The sequence below is a fragment of the Adiantum capillus-veneris genome, chromosome 3 (assembly GCF_014529385.1).
Source record: "Adiantum capillus-veneris isolate H3 chromosome 3, ASM1452938v2, whole genome shotgun sequence".
NCBI classification, from domain to species: domain Eukaryota; kingdom Viridiplantae; phylum Streptophyta; class Polypodiopsida; order Polypodiales; family Pteridaceae; genus Adiantum; species Adiantum capillus-veneris.
This window is the reverse complement of record NC_140933.1, coordinates 1,168,987-1,191,418: the sequence shown is the minus strand read 5'-3', so window position 1 is coordinate 1,191,418 and position 22,432 is coordinate 1,168,987.

Sequence of the window (22,432 nt, the reverse complement as noted above, 5' to 3'; positions counted from 1 at the left end):
TGAGAAGCAATTACTAACACTGCAAGCAAATCATACGCACTAAAGCCAAGTAAACTGCCTATGTTCTTCTACACAGCTCTACAGTCATCACGCCGTTTACCATGCAAATCATGTTGGATTCACACGAAACTTAAAGGGAAGCTACATGGGACTATCAGAAGCATATCGTATCACTGTCACAGCATACTGGAGGGGTACAACGATCGCAATCGTTCATCCCAAAGTCAACAAAAACAGCGAATAGGTGATCCTAAAGGGTTGTTTTTGGATCCTTAAAGCCTCTCCTAAGGTCAAAACAACATGAAATACGCGTTTAAACACTCAAAACAACGATTTAAGCTCTCAAACTCATAGTTAAAAACCTACATCGAATCTTGAATGATTACACTTGAATGGAAGAGAAAAGTAAGAGGAACACAATGTAATAAACGAATCTAAATTTGTATTACCGTAGCCACAGTAGCAACGATTACAAGTTGGAGCAAGAAGAAGCTCTCAAACGTACGTTGTCTTCTCAATTTCTCATAAAAAAGATTATGTTCAAACTTACAAAATTGACCTTTATAGTTTAGTTCTTTACAAATGGCTTGTCCCGCCAAAAGCTCCTAACTTCTAACTGGCTCTCTAATATACAATTGCTCCCAGAAAAATAATCATAAATTCTTTTACAAGTTCTCGGCTTAGATATGCTCTCTTACAAAAGAATTTTACAAGGGTTTCCCACAAAAATGTGACTCCTTCTCTGGAAACCACTGCTTCGTCCGCCAAACAGTGGGATCTGAGACCATAAGCATGTGTGCTTAGGTCTTATAAACATGTCCTAGAAGTTTTGCTATGTTTGGATGTCGTTTGATGCTGCAAACGCACCACATTTCCACGCACCGTACCTTTCCACGTTCCTTTCGGTGTCGTGCAGCTCCGCTCCCATGCTAAGAAATATGCCAAGAAGATGCAAATTAAGCTTATTGAAAGCCTACTTAATTAATGGTCAGTGATGAGGGCTTGTTAACAGGCCAAGTTTAATGAGTAATGTATGTCAGATGCGGCTTAAAAGATCCAATAGATGCCTTAATGATGCTAAAAAGGGCTATGCTTGAAGTGATCATAGATGGGATGTTATGATCTAAAACTACAGTGCTTGAAGTACTCTATCATCTTGTCTTTACAGCTCGTCGATTGGAGCTACAATGAAAAAGTTATGGCAGTTTAAAGTTCAAGTCAATTGCAAATCTGTACCGGATAGGAAAACTGCAGCTGAGGGGACATAGTTGAAATGAATGCATAGTCTGGAAGTGCTCACTTTGTGGAGCACGTCAGTATTTTCAAATAAATGATCGGAGTTTCAATTGCCACGATATTAGCCCATAAAGATTCACCAGGGGCCGATTCTGTACCAGTCCGCGCCGGTCCACTCGATCAGTGTGCTATTTTGGAATTTTGAGCAGCAGCCAGGGTTTTGAATGCAGTAGAATAAATGCTCGAGGTAACAGTGCTTTGGTTGAGATATATGCCGGATGTGATGCACTTCAGAGTGCACAATAAGTGCTTGAGTGGGTTTTCTTTTAAAGGGTTGTCTCTTGCTATTCAAGACCTCGATATGGACAACGAGACTCATGATGAGATTGCTCCGCATCGGCTACTGAAGAAATTTGTTGTGCGTTGCAATATATTGGTCAATGTTTATGCCAAATGTGGTGGCTGACGAAAGCATAAATTCCTTTATGAGGTCTTACTGCAAGATGCCATGCTGATGGCGAGGGAGTCACAAAAATTTTACTCTAATTCGAAGGGCTTTCGGTGCCTTGGTTAATATGTATACTCAAGTGTGGTGCCCAAGGGCCAATGACCACCCAAGCTAGCTTAAGTGGCCGCACACTATGGGTTCTGAATGGCCGCCCAATGTGGCACTAAGGGCCGCCCACTTTAGGGGATTTTGAATCTGAAAGAGGGGAAGAAAAAAAGCATGGCGTGTGGCAAGAGACAGCGAGCTGAGCGCAAGCAGGAGAAGAAGTGCTCATGGCGGCCAGGGGAAAGCTCTTTTGAGCGTGCAAAAGAAGAAAACTTTGCTCAGCATGCCATAGCGCTTAGTTGCGGCACCAGGAAAGGTGGAAATTGAGCGGGTCATCAGCCGGATCTGCCACATCATCATGATGGGTCCCGTGCCACATCATTCACGGTGCCGTGACTGATGGGCTGAGGCAAATATAAGGAGTTTTTTAGGGCATAAGCGAGATTGGGGGGGCATTAATGAAGGAAAGATAGAGGCAGAACGAGGAGGTAAGGAGTGGAAAAGCTGGAGGAGAAGGGAAAGAATCCCTCGGCTCATCCTTGATTGGCAAAGCTTCTCTCTCACTCTCATCCTCAAGGCAAGAAAAAATGAGGGCATCGAGCAAGGGGCATAACGCGGAGGACCCCAGTAGAAGCAAAATGTGAAGGAGGAGAGGAACTAAGAGCTCAAGGGGATCTTAAAAAGAGGAAGGCAAGGAAGGAGAGCGTGATCTCGAGGGGAGAAGGCGAAGAAAGCTATCTCTTTCTCTTGTCCTTGACTCATCCTTGCTAATTTAAGGTGGGGATTACAAGTGAAAGGAGCTTGGCCGAGGAATCAAGCCAGCGAGTTTTTCAAGGCTTGAGCAAGCCAAGGCGAGAAAATAATATAACGAAGAGGGCTCTGAGCTAGGAACGGGAAGCAGTCAAAGCTCTTCCTCTCTCTCTCGAGCTTGAACAAGAAGAAGCCAAGGCTCGGAAGGGGATTCCAAGCGAGGCTAGAGCAAGCCAAAGAGGAGAAGGCAAATCGAGGTCTAGGCTTGAGCAGGCAAAGGCGAGAAGGAGATTTACAAGCAAACGACATCTGTTAACCCTCACGGCACACGGACACCCATCACCTACGATGGACGCGTATTATGTATTTGGTAGAGTCAGGTACCGGGCTTGTCGGACCAATAGGGAAAGGTAGAGTGATCGCCGATGAGAGGCGCACTTTAACTTGGACATTCAAGGGATTAGTTGGTTAAGCATGGGCGCCCAAGTGTGAATGGGGTGAGCTCCTATAAAAGCCAACTAAACCTAATTTTTACTCATTCTCTCATTTGTGCAATTGAAGAGTGCTCTTGCTCCATCTCCATCATCTTCTTCTTCACCTCCTTGTGTGTGTGTGTGTGTGTGTGAGAGAGAGAGAGAGAGAGAGGGAGAGTGTGTGTGCGATCGAGCATTACGAAGGCACGATGGCGGCGAAGCGGTTGAGCGCGGCACGACTGCAGCTTCTTCTTCATCGCGGCGAGGAATCCACCACGAAGGCGAGCGTAGAGCGGTGAGTGACACACCCTTTGTTTTCTTGAGCTTGCTAGTTTAGGCTTGTTGTGTGCTTGGAGCCGTTTGTGGCTCGCATACGGTGTATTGGCAAGTCCCTTGCTTCGACAGTGCGGCAAGGAGCGCACATTTTTGGCGCCGCTGCCGGGGATATGCCCTACACTAAGCTCGGTTAGCACTTTACGCTTCCTTGTGGTGCAATTTCTATCATAGGAAAGGCAGGGAAGGAGTGTGTGGAAGGTTTCTGTTTTTTGCGTTTTCTACAATTGTTGTCAAGTTTCAATTTCTGCTATTGTCTGCGTTTTTTCAATTTCTGCAATTTCTGCGTTTTCAAGTTCGGCGTTTTCAATTTCTGCAATTTTCTGCAATTTTCTGTCAATTTGCTGCAATTTCTGCGTTTTTTCTGCATTTTCTGCAGTTTTTGCGTTTTTTCTGCAATTTCTGCAATTTCTGCATTTTCTGCGTTTTTCTGCATTTTTTTCAATTTCTGTATTTTCTGCATCAACAAAAATAAAAAATAAAAAACGTGACTCTTAAAACGGACGGGTTGGTTTGTATAAAAGATAGATCGGGATCGGGATCATTTGCCCAAGCCCAAGCCCAAGCCCAAGCCCAGGCCCAGGCCCAGGCCTCAGTCCTCAGTTTTATGATATATACTAGACTCACTCTTATATATATACCCTACTCCCTCAAGAGAGAATGAGAGCATGTGGGACAAGTCCTCCACTCTCCTCCTTTCTCTTCCCACTTGCACCCTTAGACTTTCTAGTTTGGGCCTAGTTCCCTACTAGAAATTGACAGTTTTAGGGATTCCGAGGGCATAGAGTGACCAAACGGAGGGCTGTAAAGCACGGCACGACCCTCTGACCGATACGCTCGTTTTGAGCTATCACACGGCCCATTCCACGACACGCTCTAAAAAATCTAGCAAAAAAACAAACAAAAAACACGCTAAAAACTAGTCACAAGGCCTCCTAGAGCAGCTTTTTGACACCTTAGGGTATCAAAAGCACATGCACTTACGCTCTGGGCGGGTGCTAGAACACGAGCATATTGAGGGTGCCTCTGTTCATACACTGAGAGAGAAGGCCATGCACCTCCCGAAGCTCCACAGCCTAGTACTAGTATGTTTAGCCGTTTCATGGAAACATTAGGTAGAGCTACTCGCTCGGAACCTGATGCAAATGAAGCACACGAAGGGGGTGGGGAAGTGGACTCTCCTTTCACATCGCACGTGGACCCCACACCCCCAAAGAGTGTCCATGTGGATATCCTGCCAACTTCTTACCAAGAAGGCCCTGTTGAGCTACCTCCTTCAGAAGTTCCCTCTAGAGTACCGTTGGTGGCAAGTAAAACCATGGGGAGCAACATTGCTTCTACCTCACAAGAAACCGTTAACACGTCGACTCTAGAAGGATTGTTCATTAATGATCATTGGACATACGACCTCCACACTGAGGTGTTGACGGATCTACACTCTGGCCACGCCTACCATGTAGGATGGATAGAGATTGTACAATCCACCTCTAGTGCCACGAGCATCGAAGATCAACAGAAAATGATCTGTAATGTTATCCATGGCATTATTCAATCAGAAAGGCAAAACCGAGGGGTAAATATACTCTCAACTGGCCCCATGAGATTTCTGGATACGAGCAAGGCTCAACAGCCTACTCTATCTCAAATGGAGACTCCTCTAATGAGCCCCATGGACCCATCTTACGTCATTTCACCTGGGGTCTCTATGCAATCTGAGCCTCCGAGCGAAAACTTTAGCTTCCCTAACTTGGCTCAACCCTCTATTAAGGAAAACACAGTGCTCACTCCAGGGATAAGCCTAACAGAGAATGTACCGATGACATCTACGGTTAGCGCAGTGCCACTACCTAGTGTCGTAGTACCTAATATGGGGCCTCGACCATATGTGCCTCTAGCCCCTTATGCACACATGGCCCCCACACCTCCAATTGTACCACTTGCTTATGCTCCTCGAGTGCCGCTCCCTAGCTCTTATCCTAGTGGACCTATGCCCGGTTATGTTCCATATCCTGCATCATCCACACATATGCCAAGACCGGTACCCGTTCCTCTCCCACATATGATTCCAAGAGTACCTCCACCAGCCCTGCCTCCTCACATAGGTGACTTGGCAGCGTTTGCTCAAACCATAGGTCGATCTATTGCGGAAAATATGCATCATGCATCTGATAGAGAGCCTAGAAGTAAGGCAGTACAAATTGCCAAACTCACGCAAAAATTCAATGGGGACGAAGATGCTAGGAAACACATTGAAGTGTTTGAACAAGTATGTGATTCCTTAGGGGAACGCAACGAACTACATAAGTGCAATGCCTTAAGCTTGACATTAAGTGGGAAGGCTGGAGATTGGTATAGGACCCTAAGGGTGGATGAGAAAACAATCTACCCTACCCTTCGAAGGTTGTTTCTAAAGGAGTACATACGAGAAGGTGTGCTTTGGGGTGTAGCATCTCAGATACAGAAGGCCGAACGTAAGGAAGGAGAGTCAGTAAGGGACTTCATTAGTCGTCTAAAGCACTTAAACTCTCGCTGCCCTGTAAATGAGCGCTTCAACAATAACCAACTGCTTGATCGATTCATTCGAGGGTTGAGGAATGAAGGAATCTATAATGGACTAGTTATTAGAGGTATCACAACCTGGGAAGATGTCACTGCCAATGCAATCCAATTAGAGGACAACTTGATGATAGCAGGCATGAGGGTGTCTACTGACACGAGATCCACTAGCTCACAAGCCATTGAGTATGAACCCATGACTGCAAAGCCCATTGCCAATGAGCCAAAAGTATTTGAAACATTCTTGACAGACCTCACCAAGGCAATCCAAGAGTCTCTTAAGGATAATCGACCCCCTCAAAATAGTCACATGTATCCAAGAAGGGAGCAACAATGGTGTTCCATTTGCTTAGGTCCACATAGCACTAGTGAGTGCCCTACGTTTAGAGTAAAATTTAATGGAACTTGCAACGCATGTGGTAGGTATGGTCACCAAGCTAAGGATTGTTTAATGATCAAACGTATGATGGCAAATAGACCACCTGTAGCCTGGACGGATGCACCTCGAGCTCCTGTATTGATGCCTGCTCCACCTGTTGAGCAACTACCGCAACACATGGTCCCTAGATCTCAAAATGTTGTACAAGCTACCCCGCTACCACCTCCTGTGCTAGGACCGCAGCCCCCGCATCCAAGAGTCGCCCCTATGAACCAAGTGGGTTGCGAGCCATCAAATGCTTATGCAGATGGCTGTGAGGAGGAAATAGACACTAGTATTGCCTACGGACTTGATACATTGGAAGAGTGTCCTATATACTACATGGAAGATTGTTGGGGACAAGTCAAGCCGTTTATCAAGCTGCTGCTCTTGCATTCAGAGGTCAAAATATCAACACCCAGGCTAGGAGGCCACCTCTTCAATGCTACGAGTGTGGGGGACCACATCGAGTAGCGGAGTGCCCTATTAGGCTGCAAAAGAATGCTGCACAGATGCAAATGAATCAAGGGAGCACGTCTGCAATGCCAATACTCACATGTAATCGTTGTGGCATAGATCACTTGATTGCCCAATGCCCCTATAACCCAAATGCACCTAAAATCACACCCCTGAATTTGGTCGAAATTGCTAGTGTGACATCGCCAATGCCACCCGTTGCACCTGCTTATGCGATTACACGGTCCATGCTTCAAGGGCCAGGACATATCCTCGAAGAGAGAGATACCGCGTCAGTTATCCAAGCAAAGAAAAAGAAGACACGAAGGAAGAAGTCGCAGAATACGAAAAATTCAAAGCCAAGTTCCAAAACAAACATAGGAACAGGAGATGACCCCGTGTATATGAATGACCTCGAGGATGATTCAGATTCAGTCGAGACAATGGAGACTAGAACCAATACCACAAAGGGAAAGACCGACAAAGAAAACCGTAACATGGAACCAAATGAAAACCGAATGAGAGAAAACCATAAAGAGCCTCTGAAAACACCACAAGTGTTTCCAAATCCAATCCAAGACCCCCAAGATAAACCGCAGGGGCAAAAAGGGAAGAATCGTAAAAAGAAGATTGGGACGTACCCAAACCCTGTAGACGAGATTAAGCAGGTGAAACATCTAAGAGGTTTAGTGGAGGAGACTCAAAGGAAACTAGAACCAGAACCCATGCATATCAAAATTCATGACACAGTGTTTCCCACGCAAGTTCATCCACCCCACATGAACCATAGACCGTTAGCCATATCTAGTATCATCCAAGAAGGGAGTGAGGACAGGACGTCAGAAAGTGAGCATACACCCTTCTTGTTGGAAAGGATGTTTAACGAAGGAATACCTGATCCCATTGAGGAATATGAGATTCCATCCTCACCAGTTCCTAGTCAAGGACCTACACCCTGCAAAACGCCAATGAATGTTGCCAAACTAGTGGACTTCATGTCTTCTGAGGTCCGAACCACGATCATAGCAAAGCTGTATGGAGATCCTGAGTTATTCCTTGCACTTCGAGCATTCCTTAACGGAGAGCTACGAACGGGATTACCGGAGTTTGTGCAACCAAATAGGCCTGACTCGATTATGATTGATGAGGAAAATCATGTGCAATCACTTGACTTAGATGGACACGAGTCTGTGATCGAGGTACCCATTAACGAATTAGGGCAGTATTTTGAAGGCGACGAGTCTAATGCGACCCTACCCATCACTACCAAGGGATTAACTATAAAGGGAATTCTTGATGGTGGTGCGGGAGTTAGCATCGTTACAAAAGATTGTTGGGAATCCATGGGAAAACCCCGCCTCAGTGTTACTAACATTGTGGTAAAGATGGCAAATGGTACCATAGCCAAACCTATGGGGATGCTCAAGGATCTTAAGATCAAAGTTCTAGGACACAAGGTACGACATACGTTCATTGTAATGGATTTCTCTAAACACCTTATGTCGTATGAAATGATTTTAGGACGACCATTCATGAGGGAAGCACAAATGGTTCACGATTGGTCTAAAAATCATGTCTATTTGCAATTCCAAGACTCTGTCCTTAGAGTGGATTTGGTGACTGGTAAGGTACACCCCTTAGGGAGTAAAACCATTATTGATCATCGCTCTGACACCACAGTTCACTCGGCCCCACTACAACATTGTTACACTTGTAAGAAGGATACAGACATTGGCCAAGATTCTCCTTACATGGATGTGTTACCGGGTATGACGGAATCAGACAATGTGGATTGGGTCCACCTAGCATCAACCATAGACACTTGGGGAAATAGGGGGACGACCTGGGTAACACCTGAGGGGGATGAAATGCCTATACCCTTAAATATGCTACAAGCAATGCATATCGCTTCCGACAAGACTCATCCTAATGTAACAGAGAAAACATACAAGTGGGTCCCTAAAGCTTCTTTAGTGACCATAGCTAGTGCTAAAAAACAGAAGCCTTGTAAGAAACGTACCACTCGCTCCAAGAAAAGTAAGAAAATGTTGCGATGGATCCCTAAACGACTATTGGAAGCCCAAGGCTACTATCAAGGAAATGATCAAATCTGGGTGCCAAAACGTAGATTGTGCTCTTACCTATCACCTGACCCAAGTGAGCCCAATCCCGTAGCTCCAAAACGAATCAATGATCGTGGAAAGAAAAAAATCACAGAATGCTACACACCCGCTCCCGAGCTAGTTTGGGTACCAAAGAAAGAACAATTTGTTCCACCTAGCTCAGGAAGGGGGGAGTCCCATGAAGATTCTAGCTCCTCATGTAATACATCCATAGAGGTAAAAGATTCTACACAGCCTCCATCTATAGTAGTGGACCTCCATGAAGCTACAAAAGAATCCACACCTCCGAGTGTTCAAGAATCACCTAATGAACCACTTCAAGTTCAATCGTGGGAGAGTACCTTACCACCGTTGCAGCTTGACAAGGCACCTAGGGTAATAGCAAACTACTGGCAAAAACCCTCACCTATTACCAACTGGAACAATTGGTTTCAAAGGGTGACAAGCTCATTTCAAACGGTATGATCTACCCAAGGAAGGGGGGAGTGTTTGCTGACAGTCATCATTCATTTGTTTCCCTCTCAACCTTTTTCCCTGACCTCTTAATCTCCGATCTTAGGGAATGTATATATATAGCCTTATACTCACAAAAAAACAAAAATAGTAAAGAGCAAGAGCGCCTAGCAATGAGAGAGCACCCTATCAGATCTTACATATAAGTCCAAATTCACCGTGTCAAGTCAAGCAACACACAAAAACAACTCTTATGTTTTAATGGCCTAACCAAATCTATATGTCTTGTCAGAAATGGCTACTTCACTCGAGGCATGCACTTCTATTTTTGATGAAAGGTACCCCTTGTCTTTTCAACAAGTGTTCTACGTATGCTACCCTATACTTTCTTGCGAATGGGATTTGATAGAGAGCCTTGCATGTGAGAGAAATTTTGAGGAGTTAGAATGGCTGATACGTCTATGGCTAACTAGTGATCCCTACCCAGTGGCGAATGTGTCTCCAATGGCACATGCTTATTCTTTTGCACAAGATGAGTATCCACGCATCACGAGGTTCTTGATTAGCATACGTGCACAAGAGGATGATGAAGAGGAACTAATAGAGACCGAGGAAGACTATGGCCTCACGGACAACGATTTTATTTATCTAGATGATGAGGATAGAGGCCTAGCCTTAGGGTGGCCACCCGGTTTATATAATATTCTCTTTCCTTGATTCTAAAAGGGGTGACAGATAGGTAGGTTAGGGGTCTAGATTGTGTTTTGAGTTTGTTTTTTAGGAGTTTTAATTTTTCCCACTGATGTGCCTCCTGGAGGTATTCCTTTTGTTTCCTAGTGTGTACAGAAGCGTGTTGCTATTGATAGGATTTGGACCTTCATGGAACCTTACTCTCTTTCACACTTCATATCAAGCGCGACCATCAACACAAACAGGTGTTTCTTGTCCATTAGCATTGCCCTTATCTTTTTGCATCTATGATTGTCTGCTTTGATTGTGATTGGTAGCATAATATTCAGCGCATTGACTTAGTATCCAACATTTAATTCAATGCAATCTTTTGTCATAATCACTTGTTTAGGTGTAAAAATCAAGCAGTCCGACTAAGCTAGTTTGACCAAGCTAGGTATTAGAAATCTTCTCTTAATACCACGGGGAATGCCTTCCTAATAAACAATGGTTACTTAGGTTCTTAATCCGATTTAGGCAGCATTGTATGAAATGTACTAGGGCTTTCTAGTGGGCTTAACCCTATTGACCTTTAGCTTAAGTATTATAAAGGGAGTTTACTAATGTGATGAGCCTGGGGAGTGTATCAGTGTTATATGGCCCCCCAAAGTTACAAAATTAAAATGCTGAAAATGAAAAAGCAAAAAAATCAAAGTGCCACAATGTAAAATTTTAAGCTGGAAGAGAAATCTCAGCTTGATTTGGTACTTCACTCACATGTATTGCCTATGGTACTAGAGCCCTAGAGGTTCCCAGTGTGGGCGCTTTTCCTTGAAAAGCAAAAAACCCAAGGCATACAAAATAAGCACACACATCATAATTGAATCACTGTGAAAAGACCTTGGGGGGTCAAAGAAAAAGTAATCAGCCAGGCGATGATTTCATGAGAAATTCCTTTTATGGTAGCTTAACTACAAGGTTTTCTAGATATAGCCTCTAGTCAGCCCTTGAACATGAATACTTGGCTCTCGCGATTAAACAACTTAATTGACCACAGAAAGTTAAGAAGCTTACCCATGGTATTAATATTCGATCTCTAGTGCTTTTCGACCGTCAAATTAGCGACCCCAGACTTGTTTAATTTTTTACCTTTACATCTGTTTATGCATTTGATTACATTGCAATTTAATGTTCATTACTAACAAATTGTTTGAAATTCTTTGACCAATCAATTTTTATCTAAAACTGCATATGCTTTTTAAGAGAATGCAATTACTGTGCCAATGTTGTTTGATTTTGCAGTGACTGAAGAAGGCTAAGGACATTCATCTCAAATGCTCTTCCACCTCGACGACCCAGCTTCAACTCAATAGCTTCCGAGGACGGAATCTACATCAGGAAGGGGGGCATGTTAACCCTCACGGCACACGGACACCCATCACCTACGATGGACGCGTATTATGTATTTGGTAGAGTCAGGTACCGGGCTTGTCGGACCAATAGGGAAAGGTAGAGTGATCGCCGATGAGAGGCGCACTTTAACTTGGACATTCAAGGGATTAGTTGGTTAAGCATGGGCGCCCAAGTGTGAATGGGGTGAGCTCCTATAAAAGCCAACTAAACCTAATTTTTACTCATTCTCTCATTTGTGCAATTGAAGAGTGCTCTTGCTCCATCTCCATCTTCTTCTTCTTCACCTCCTTGTGTGTGTGTGTGTGTGAGAGAGAGAGAGAGAGGGAGAGTGTGTGTGCGATCGAGCATTACGAAGGCACGACGGCGGCGAAGCGGTTGAGCGCGGCACGACTGCAGCTTCTTCTTCATCGCGGCGAGGAATCCACCACGAAGGCGAGCGTAGAGCGGTGAGTGACACACCCTTTGTTTTCTTGAGCTTGCTAGTTTAGGCTTGTTGCGTGCTTGGAGCCGTTTGTGGCTCGCATACGGTGTATTGGCAAGTCCCTTGCTTCGACAGTGCGGCAAGGAGCGCACAACATCTTGAAGTAAGAAAGCAGGCTTGAGATGGCGAGCTGGGTCTTGAACCAAAGCAAGAGAATAAATCAGGAGAAGGCATGCACTTTGCTAATAATTGAAGCTTGATGATTGAGGCACTGAACTGAATTGAAACTTGCAGAATCCGCGAGGTATTTGAAGCAGATTAAGTGACATAAGAAAATTTCCATCATCAACATCAGTTCAAAGTTGATTAAGCATTTTGTTAAGTCCGATGTCATTAACGGCCCGGTTAATCTTGTAAAAGAGATCTTAAGCTCCTAGTTAGCAAATGATCCGAGTGACAGTGCTGTTAACAGCCCGCGCGTTGGCTAAAGGTTAAGTTGTACTCAGACATATTAATCAATTAGTTAATGATTGCGGTGATTGCCAGAGCTATCATTTGTTCTTGTTCTCTCTCTTTCACACCTCCCATAGCCAGAGGCCCAACGCCTGTCTGGATCACGTAGCGGACACTTATCCCCCGACATCTTTGGTGAGCCCGACGTGAAAGGAGCCGGGGTGGGAGGTAAAGATGGAGAATTTAGAGGGAGAAAACCATACACTGAGCAAATAAAACCGAACGTGGCATTTTTTCGATCAAAAGTGGCGAGAACTATAACACAAAAAAGCTCTACCATAATGCCAAGTGCAGCCAGTCCCAACAAAACGGTCAATCCATAGAAGGAGATCGTTGCAACAATATAAACGCCAAATGATTAAGTAACACAAGATTTCAAAACAATGTAAGCATAATAAGCTCTCATCCTACAATGGCAATTGCAGGGAATCCAAAAAAATTGCCAATCCATAGGAACTGCAAACCTTAGCTCAAGAAGTTGATGCTATGCTGGCACTCTGGCCCCACACAATCCCTGGAACAACTCTACTTTTTTCAGTGTTGCCTGATGCACAAACTCATGAGCTGCAGAATCCAAACCAAGGACTCGCAAATACACAAAGTACATGTGTTTGCATGGCACGTACGTGAGACGCATGATGTCTCTTTTTTGGAAATCCTCACAAGTACATCGAGGAAAGTCTGCAATGGTCACCGCATAAGTAACCCCCTTTTGAACTGAGCCTGGAGTGCTAACATGAAAAACATGCGATGCATTTGGTACCAATATAACCTCTCTCACTAGATGTGCTTCCATGCTTTGGCCCAATGCTATCCTGTCATTGAAGTCTTTGGTTAATTTTGTCCTCCACCTTACATGCTTTCCATCTCTAAATCTAGCACGGAAAGATCTCGGTTGTGTTCCACATTTCCCACCAATATGGAGGTTCTGTTGTGCTGTCGTATTATCTCACTGAAGCACAAATCCATTTTTGTGCAACATCTCAACCTCCCATGGAAGCAGACACGTTCCCTCTTCCACAACCCACATCCCCGAAGCTGGGCTAGGAGGTCCAATAATCATCCCATCAATATTCCATGCATGAGTGGTACTGTCATTGCAAAACCATACAAACCCCTCAGTAATTCCTTCTGGTTTGGCACCCACAGTGGGATACTTTCTCCTTCCCCAAAAGCAACGGGCAGGAACACCATTTTGTACATTATCCAAATTGTTGTTTATGAACCTACCACAATGTACTTTCTCTCTGGGGAGAACACCAAAACATGTCATTTTTCTATGAGACTCAATGCGCCTAATGGCCCAAACAATACGAGGCACCTTTTTCTATGGCCAAAGACTAGGAGTAGTGAAAGCATTTTGCTGGCTATGTGGTACATTGTAAATTGGAGTAGTGACAGTAACAAACTATGGCCTATGAGAGTCTTCTTCAAGAGTTTCATCGGCATCAAGAAAGATTGAGCGTGATTTTTGCACACTCTTTTCCCTTACTAGAGCTCTATTCATCTCTGGACTTGGTTTTGGACGGATACGCCGCGACGGACGTCAGCACAGCGAGAACTCACCTAACATGTAATGTCAGCTAAGGACGAAGCTCGACCTGCAGGCGCGTGGAAGAAAGCATAAGGTGTCAAACTACACTCGACTGCCTCCTAACTAATTCCTACAGAGGCCTCTACCAATTGTCCAAGTCACAGTCTTCAAGAGTGCAAGAGAGGAAACTTCCTACAACGCTTTCTAGAGCCAAACACCCATAAAACAATCTCGAAACACCATAGAACTTGAAGGAGACCCTACTAATACCAATAGTTCACTCTCCCTAAGGTTTATGAACCAAGATTCCGACCCAAAACACACGGTGCAGAAACACGTAGGATGTCTGGCCGAAATATGCAGGTCTTCGTTTCTGAAATCTAAAGTGCTTAATGTGTAGTTCTACTCAATGTGAACGTGTGGATATGATGCAATGCAAAATCAGACAACGTATGCTCACCCAAACAACCGATGAACCTCGTAGAAGGAGCTCACAAAGCCGGACCGTATGCGTGCAATGTTGGTATCGGCGCGTAGCTCTAGTCGGGGGCAACACGCTGCACTTCTTTGCACTCGATTCCGACCACTGGAGCACACGTAGCGTCAAGATGAAACTCACACTCTCTCTCTCTCGTACACAGTATGCTCACTCACAGACTTCAAACTTTTTTTAAAATGACAAAAGGTTTTTCATTAAGGTCAAAAAGTGGTATATATACCTTACAATGTCTCAAGCCCTAAAGTTCCAAAATCAACCATCTACTCAATCTAACTATCAAAACTGGGATACAATCTGGAAACTTCTGTAAGTCCCAATAATTACAAGGTGAAAAATTGGGTTTTCCTCAATGAATGAATAATTACAAAAATAATAGTCCTCCGAGTAGTTAGATGCCGTGGGGTGTGTCCAGCTTCTAACACTCTCCCCCTCCTTGCTCCTGTCGTCCCCGACATGGCCTTGATCTGCTGCTTCATCTGATCGTTTGCCGCATCTTTAACAGTGATTCGTACCTAGCATGTAGGTTCAACATTGTTGGCCCAAAGATATCTGTATTCATGGTGAAGAACCCCGTATAGAATGCTTCTTCAAAAGCCTGGAGGTGATATGAAGGTAGAAACATGATTCTTTGATAGAGCGCATGTATCACCTCCTTGGAAGGCTGACCAGACAGATCATAAGCACATTTGTATGTATCCTGGAAGAAGAATATGCTGTCGATCACCTGGCCTGGCTTGAAGGTCTCGAACACTGCTAAGATGGTTCTGCAAATCTTCCTCATCATAATGCATGTAAGGTCAGGTGAGCCAGTGAACAACTTTATGGCGCCCGTTAGGGTTTTCACCATTGGACACTTATTCTCTCACCTGCCTTCACGCCCGGCAGCTTTGGGTAGTTCAGCCAAATGGGTTGGCTTCTTTGCAAAATTTATTGTGCCTTCCATGTCCTAACCCTTGGTAGAGGACAGAAGCTGAGATTGTCTCTAATATCTTTAGGTGCCTCTACCAGGTGGATTAGGCATCGTGGGTACTTTGTAAGCCAAGACTTTCTCCACTTTGGCTCAGAATCCACTATAAACTTAACTCCTTCTGGCTTCGAGGTGTTTGCATTGTAGAGAGGTATCATTGGCTCTTCTCTGATCCACTTGTTTATTGTAGCTACCTCATATTTCAGCAATGGATATGGGAGAGAGGGTTGAAGCCACTTGCGCCTGAGAGTGCTGGCGTCGATCTTATGAATTGTCATAGATTTGAAGACCCTCTGCTCCCATTCCAAGGCTTCTTTCGTGCTTTCTCTTAGCTCTTCCTCTATTGCCTTACGCAATTTTTCCTCCTCTTCTTGTGTTAGATCCTGTGGCTCTTGAGAGGATCCTGCTATGCTTTCCTCTTGCATGTGTGTGTCCACAGGATCTGCCACATTTTTGAGGTCGATGCCCTCATTGGCGGCTGGCCTTGATCTTTCTGCTTCTCCTCCTTGCTCGCCTTTCAACTCCTCAATTTGCCTGAGGAGTGTTTGCTTTTCCGCTTCAGCTTCTCCGCCCATATTCACGAGGAGGTCATTAAGTTTAGCGTTTACTCTTTCCGCCTCCTCGAGCTTTTTCTTTATGCTTTCCACTTCTTCTTGCAGGGATTTTTGGCCCTCCTCCATTCTTGTTTGAATTACAATAGAGCCTTCAGCCATCATTAACCTCTGCTTTTTCTTGAGAGTCAGCTCCTTTTGAAGTTCCTGCATTTGCTCTTCATATAGTTGACTCTTGGAAATGACTTGAGTCGAGCTCGTAGCTCTGACTCTAGCAGGTGATGCTCGCAGCCTCTGGATGGTTTGATCTTTGACTTTTAGTTGGTCCTTGAGCTCAAGGACCTCATCAAGGCTTGATTCTTGTTCTATCTTTGCGTTTTCTTTGGCATTTCTCATGGCCTCTACTTCTTTCGATTCTTCGGCCAACTGTAGTGTCAGATTATCCCTTTCTCTTTCGGAATCTCGCAATGACTTGCTGAGCTGCAGACACTCTTCTTCAGCTTCTTGTATTCTTTTTTCTACTGCCTCATTTTCTTCTTCCATTGCTTGGCAGTTTTGTAGAGCCATTGCCAAGCTGGCCTGCAGGTCATCTTGTCTCTCTTTTTGCCTTTCGCTTTGTGTTTACAGAGAATCTACTTCCTTTTTTATCTGTTCTTCAGTGGCTTTGAGAGTTGTCATTTCTTTCTCTGAAGCCATGGACTGTGCTCGCAATCCAGCTAGCTTTGTCATCACTACGTCCCAGTCATTGGAGGGCGGGTGTAGGTCTACCGTGTCGGTAGCAATTTCTTTTAGCTCCACTAGCCGGATGCCTTGCATTTGTTCTTTATGCCCTGTCCTCGCCAAGTCGAATGCGACTGTGGCGGCTTCTTCCTTTGTATAGCTTGCAGCTAGCAGGTCCAAAAATGCATAATAGGCCTCATCTAATCCTTTTTGCTGAGATTCAGGATTGGCCTCTTCTTTTGGCTCAGGTTCCTACCTTTGCTCTTGCTCCTCTGCTTGCCTTTCGTCTTGTTTGTCCTCAGCTGCATTATCTTCTTGTGGAGGGCTGATGGGAGGTGGTGAGGGAGGTGGAGATGGTTGTGGGCTGGGTTTAGGGCTATCTGGTAAAGCTGCCAGTTTGCCCTTTAAGTCCCTGTCTGCTTTTGTTTTTCTTTCTCTTTCTTGGCTTTCTTGTTCATCTAGCAATGTCTGCCTTATCTGCTCTAGTTCCTCCTTGGTGAAAGGGACATGGGGAATGTTTTCTGCTGCAGCATCAAGAATCTCAAAATTCTTGATATAATCTTCAAAACGGTCCCTTTGCACTCTTCTGGTTGATCCGGACATGGACTCGAGAGATGGCTTCCAGAGTTCGTTTAAATCACCCTTGAGGGCTCTCTCCGCTCGGAAACTCTCCATCAGCCTCTCGAGTCTTGCCGCTTTCTGAGACCTGGTTTCTTTGGCCGGCACTTGAGAAAACTCTTTCTTTCCTTTCTTTTGCTTAGGTTGCTCCTCTTCAACTGGCTCCAGCCATCTCTTCAATCTCGTAGCCACCCTTGGTGCCCTTTATGGCTCATCTTCCTTGTCTTCTTTTACTCTCAGCCAATCATTCTGAGATGGGGGGTCAAGCCACCTTCCTTTAGCGTTTAGTGCCCCATAAACCACCTTGGTGATCAGTTCTCCTGGCACTATGTATGTTGGAATTTTGTTGCCCATCTTTACTAAGCTGTCATGTATGTATGCCGCATAGTTGATTATCTTTGGGGTGCCCTTCGTCATTGCCCAAGGAAAATTTGTGGCAATTGCGCCTGGCGGCATCTTGTACTTTTGTGGCCTCTTCATGCACATGTGGAAGTACTGGTTGTACAACTATCTCATAATTGCCACCTTTGGGTTGGCAATGTCTTCAAAGGTGTAATTTTCCTTTTTCTCTTTGTACACTTTGACTTCATCCCTTCTTTTTGTTACGCTGTCCCCCTCATTGGAGAGGTCTAGTGCCTGGGCTACAACCCGCTCGATGATTATGATCTCTGTATCTAGTCTGCCTTGTAAATCTGTTACCTTCTTTTGATGTCCACTCCTGCTGGTATTGCTTTGAAGTATTTGTGGAGGTCAATTTTCTCCAAGTAACCGTCCATCTTGCTTCGTACAAACTCATTGAGCTCTCTCCGCAGCATTGGTAGCTCTATGACATTGCCTTCATTGTCTTTGAACACTCCCTGGTAGATCTTTAGGTCGTTTGACTCTAACAAATCTTCTTGTATTCAGGTGCTGGTGGGATTTAGTGTTTCCTCTGGAATGACAAAGGGTTCCACTTCGTCCGGATAATCCTTGATGGTCATTCTTTTCTTTTTTTCCGGTGACTTCGAGGCCGCCATAGATCGTGTTGCAAGCAGTAGTCCGAAGTTAGCGTTTTTTCCATATTAGCTACGAAACTGAATTTTACTTATCCAAATGACTTGAAAATTGAAAATAAATCTTAAAAGGAACTTGTGAAGCTGTGCATGTGCTCACTTTGCAAATCTGGCCAAAAATTTCCATCTAGACATCCTACGCGTAGGATGTCTTTTTCATCAGAATTGGTTCATACTTGACATGCAAGTAGTGTAAGGCTCATGGAACATAGCTTTAGGCTTGGATTTGAATTTGGATATCAAAAAGTGGATTTTTTGGCTGATTCAGGCTTTAGGTCACAATTTGGGTAGAATGTCCATCATAGGTAGCAATTGATGTCCAAATGGGTTAAAAATTGGTATATGGGCTCATTGCACCATGGTATTGGCTCCCATGATGTCATTCTTTGCACAGAAGGCTAAATTTATGCTGGAGACATCCTACACGTAGGATGTCTTTTTCATCAAAATTTCATGAAACTTGTTCTGTGGTTTGTCCTTGGCCTATGGAACATGGCCATGTTCTTGGATTTGAATTTGGACAAGATTTGATGCTTGTAAGGCTCTGTGAGGTGTTTTTGGGCTCAAAAAGTGTATCTTGAAGGTGTTGGGGGTCAAAAGTGATTAGAATGGCTTCAAACTTGACATATGGGCTCTTGATGATGAGGTAATTGGATCTGGAATGATAAAACATCCCTTGCATGCCAAAAAGGTCAATTAGACATCCTACGCATAGGATGTCTATTTCATCATTTTTTCGCCCTGACCACACAGATTGTTTGCTGATGTGTTGGTGAATGTGTTGTGCAAGTTTCATGGGATTTGGACAAGATTTGGTAGGTAATTGGCCCATTATTGCCTCTATGCCATAACTTTGCATTTTTTCATGCATATGAGGTCAAACTTGGTCCAAATGTGATGAAACTAGGTGTATGGCTTGTAAATGTCATTCAGAACATGTGCATGATAAAAAATGTTTGAGTCTGTGCCAAAAAGTGCCCTTGAGACATCCTACGCGTAGGATGTCTCCTGATCATTTTTTCAGTGCTGGTGCTCCCAGTGCTTGTCCGTTGCCCCCCTAAGTCTCTTTTGAGCCTAATTTCAACAAAAAAGTCAAACGGATAGAGTATAACTCCCTGTGTGGACTTCAGAGGCTTCGAGCCGTTTTCTGACTTTTGGAGTGCTTTTTGGTGATGAAATTTCTCGATGTTGGTCTCCTTAGCTTCCCGATCCCTTGGGGATCCTTGCCGTATGGTTTTCGTTGACTTTGGATTCATCGGAGCTCCATTTGGAAATTTGTCAATCTAGAAGCACCCGTGGTTGCGTTTATATACCTTTGATGATTTGTGGTGGTCTACCAACATTGGATTTGGTTGTTGATGGTCTAGGAAAGCCGCTCGTTTGGTGGCAAACAGACTTGCGGTTTGGCCGGAAGTGCAATTTGACGCTTTGTGTTTCTGAAGTTTAGTGCCGCTTCGGGTCACTTTTTGGTCATGCGGGTGATATAGACTTGTCGAGCATGTCGAGATGCTCCTACCCATGAATTTTGGTAGCATTTGGTCGCCGATTTCCCATTTGGTGGCCGCTTGCGGGTTTCTGGGAATTAGGGTTTTTCCCGATGGTTTCCTACTGCCTTTGGCCATCAAGGACTGGTCTCCTAGACTAGGGTAAGCTTCCGATGAAGTCTTGTTGCTTTCGGGTTAGCCGTTAGGCCGCCGTCTCTACTTGTAGGTCTCTACCGCTCGCTTTGTGTGTGACCCCTACGGTAGTTTTCGCGACATAATGACAAACATGCACGAAAAGCTCAAGGTGGTGAGCCTACCTCTCATGTCTGGAGCTCGACGGGTAGTCGTGCGCGTCGTAGAAGCTGCTGGAAGGTCGATCCGCTCTAGGTGGCAGAAGATCTCTCCACAAAGTCAATTAGTGAGAATGAGCTAAAAATGGGGTGAAAATTTCTTATAATGGAGGTCCCCGAACCACTTTTCATGAAATTTGACATGTTCTCCTATCTTCTTGCAAGATGCGGTTTAGGCTCAAAAATTTCTTGATTTGGACTCCATTTGCTATGTTTACCAGAAATTTGGCATTTCGGTCAAAACCTGGCCAAAACATGCTTTCCGCTCGAGTCTCATAATTGCACCCCCACTGTACCATAGGTTTTCCTATAGTCACTGATCATCACCATATTTTTTGTTTTTCATTATGACTATTTTTCACCTGCTTTTTGTATTTTGGAAGTTTTTCTACCAAAAATTAGCAAAATTAAAAGAAAAATAGCAAATCAAACCCAAAAAATCCCCAAAAATCATAAACATCACCGCAACACATTATATACACTCACATGCAACTTTTATGGCCGGATTTCTCCGTTTTACCAATATTTTGCCGGAAAAATGGCTATTTCTACTTATATACACACACCTAGGGGCTTGATTTGGCGTTTGGTCCCATATACTTGTAGATTCATGTTGTATAAGGGCATATGTACTTGGGTTACTCCAAAAAAATTTGCAATCAAACAACAACCCTTAAAATAGTCGAAAATCATGCCCTGTTTTATTATTTCTGTCATTGGTTCCGCATCTGAGAGTGCCTCTAGAATGCCTCCCCCCCTCCTAGACGGAGTCCTCCTGGACGACAAGGTATTGACTCGGAGTATGTGCCATGCATAGGTTGAAAAAGTTGTGCTAATGCCTGGCCGATTAATGTGGCCCTATTTTATGCATACTCTGATAATGCATGGAAAAATTAATGTTGTGCAAGAGAAGGGAATAAGCAAGATGCTTATTGGCATTCCCCGTCGAGGTTTGCTTCTTTCTTTGCAAGTAACAGCTGTAGATCTATTGCTCTCTGTTTAATTGTCTTTTTTGCAAAAGGCAATTGCTTTGCCGACACTGTTGATGGAGTCGTAGCTGTTTCTAAGGATAGAATTGGCTGGGATGTAATGGCTATGGGCCTTATGACCTTGGCTTTCCATTGGTATTTTGTTGCTGCGGATTTTTGTAGATGGTTTGGCTCTTTCTTGTTTGCCACTGGTTTGTCTTTCATCGGCATCCATATATGTCGGTTTTCCTTTTTGAAATGCCGCTCTCTGCTTTCCATTGTTGCTTGTACTGAAGGTAATTCCTTTGGCTTTTGCTTTGGTATCCAAATGTGAGTGACATTTGGGTTCTGGCTAAGCATTTTCTTTGGGATCCACATTTGTTTTATGACCTTGGTTTGTGGTTTAACCGTCTGCTTTGTTGGAATCCTTTTGTTACATTGTTGTTTGTCTGCCATGTCATTTCTATCTTTCCGCATCCCTACTTGTTTCCCGGGTTTTGGTAGCCTAGATCTTTGCATTGCGGCCGGTGACTTCCTATGTCGGTAATTAGCATGGTTGGCTTTTACTTGATTGTTTGTTGCGGGTATCATGTTCTTTAATGGCATTTGTGCTCTGGGCTTTGTTTCCAGTGATTGCATGGCTTGCAGTTGATCATGCTTGTATTGCTGAGCAAAAGCTATCACCTATTGTTCATGTTCATGTTGAATTTTGACCGCCTTTGCTTTCCAATCTATCTGCACATTGTATGCTTTTTGCCAAGGTTGCCCTAGCATCATTTGGTGTTGCGTGCTTTCATCTGTCACCACATAGAATTTGTGTGGATAAATATATTGATGTATCTGTACATGCAATATAGTCCATCCCAATGTTTTCAATGGGTGTGATGTGCTACTTTCCAGCTCTTGAGGAGTAGGATGAAGTTGACCTGTGACTTTGAGCTGTTGGTATAACCTGTAAGAGATCAAATTTGCTTGAGCTCCCGAATCAAGCAATGTTGTTGATTCAACTTGATTGCTGCCCATTTTTAACGTAATTATGGGCTCCACTGTTTCCTCCTCCAGCTGCGTCAGTTGAATGACATTGATTCGCAATGGTGTCCCACTTTGTTTTTGTTGTCGCAGAAGCCGTCTTTTTGCAATGCGTTCTTGTGCTTCCGCTTGAGCTTCCTCCTGTACTCTGTGTTTTTCCTTCGTTCTTTGTTTTCCTTGATGAATTTGTTGGAGCATCTCCTGTGTGAGTGGTAGATGATACCTCCTCAGTTGACATCCACTAATCTAGTTTGGCATTTCTTCACCTGCTAATGTAGCAATTTTGACAGCTC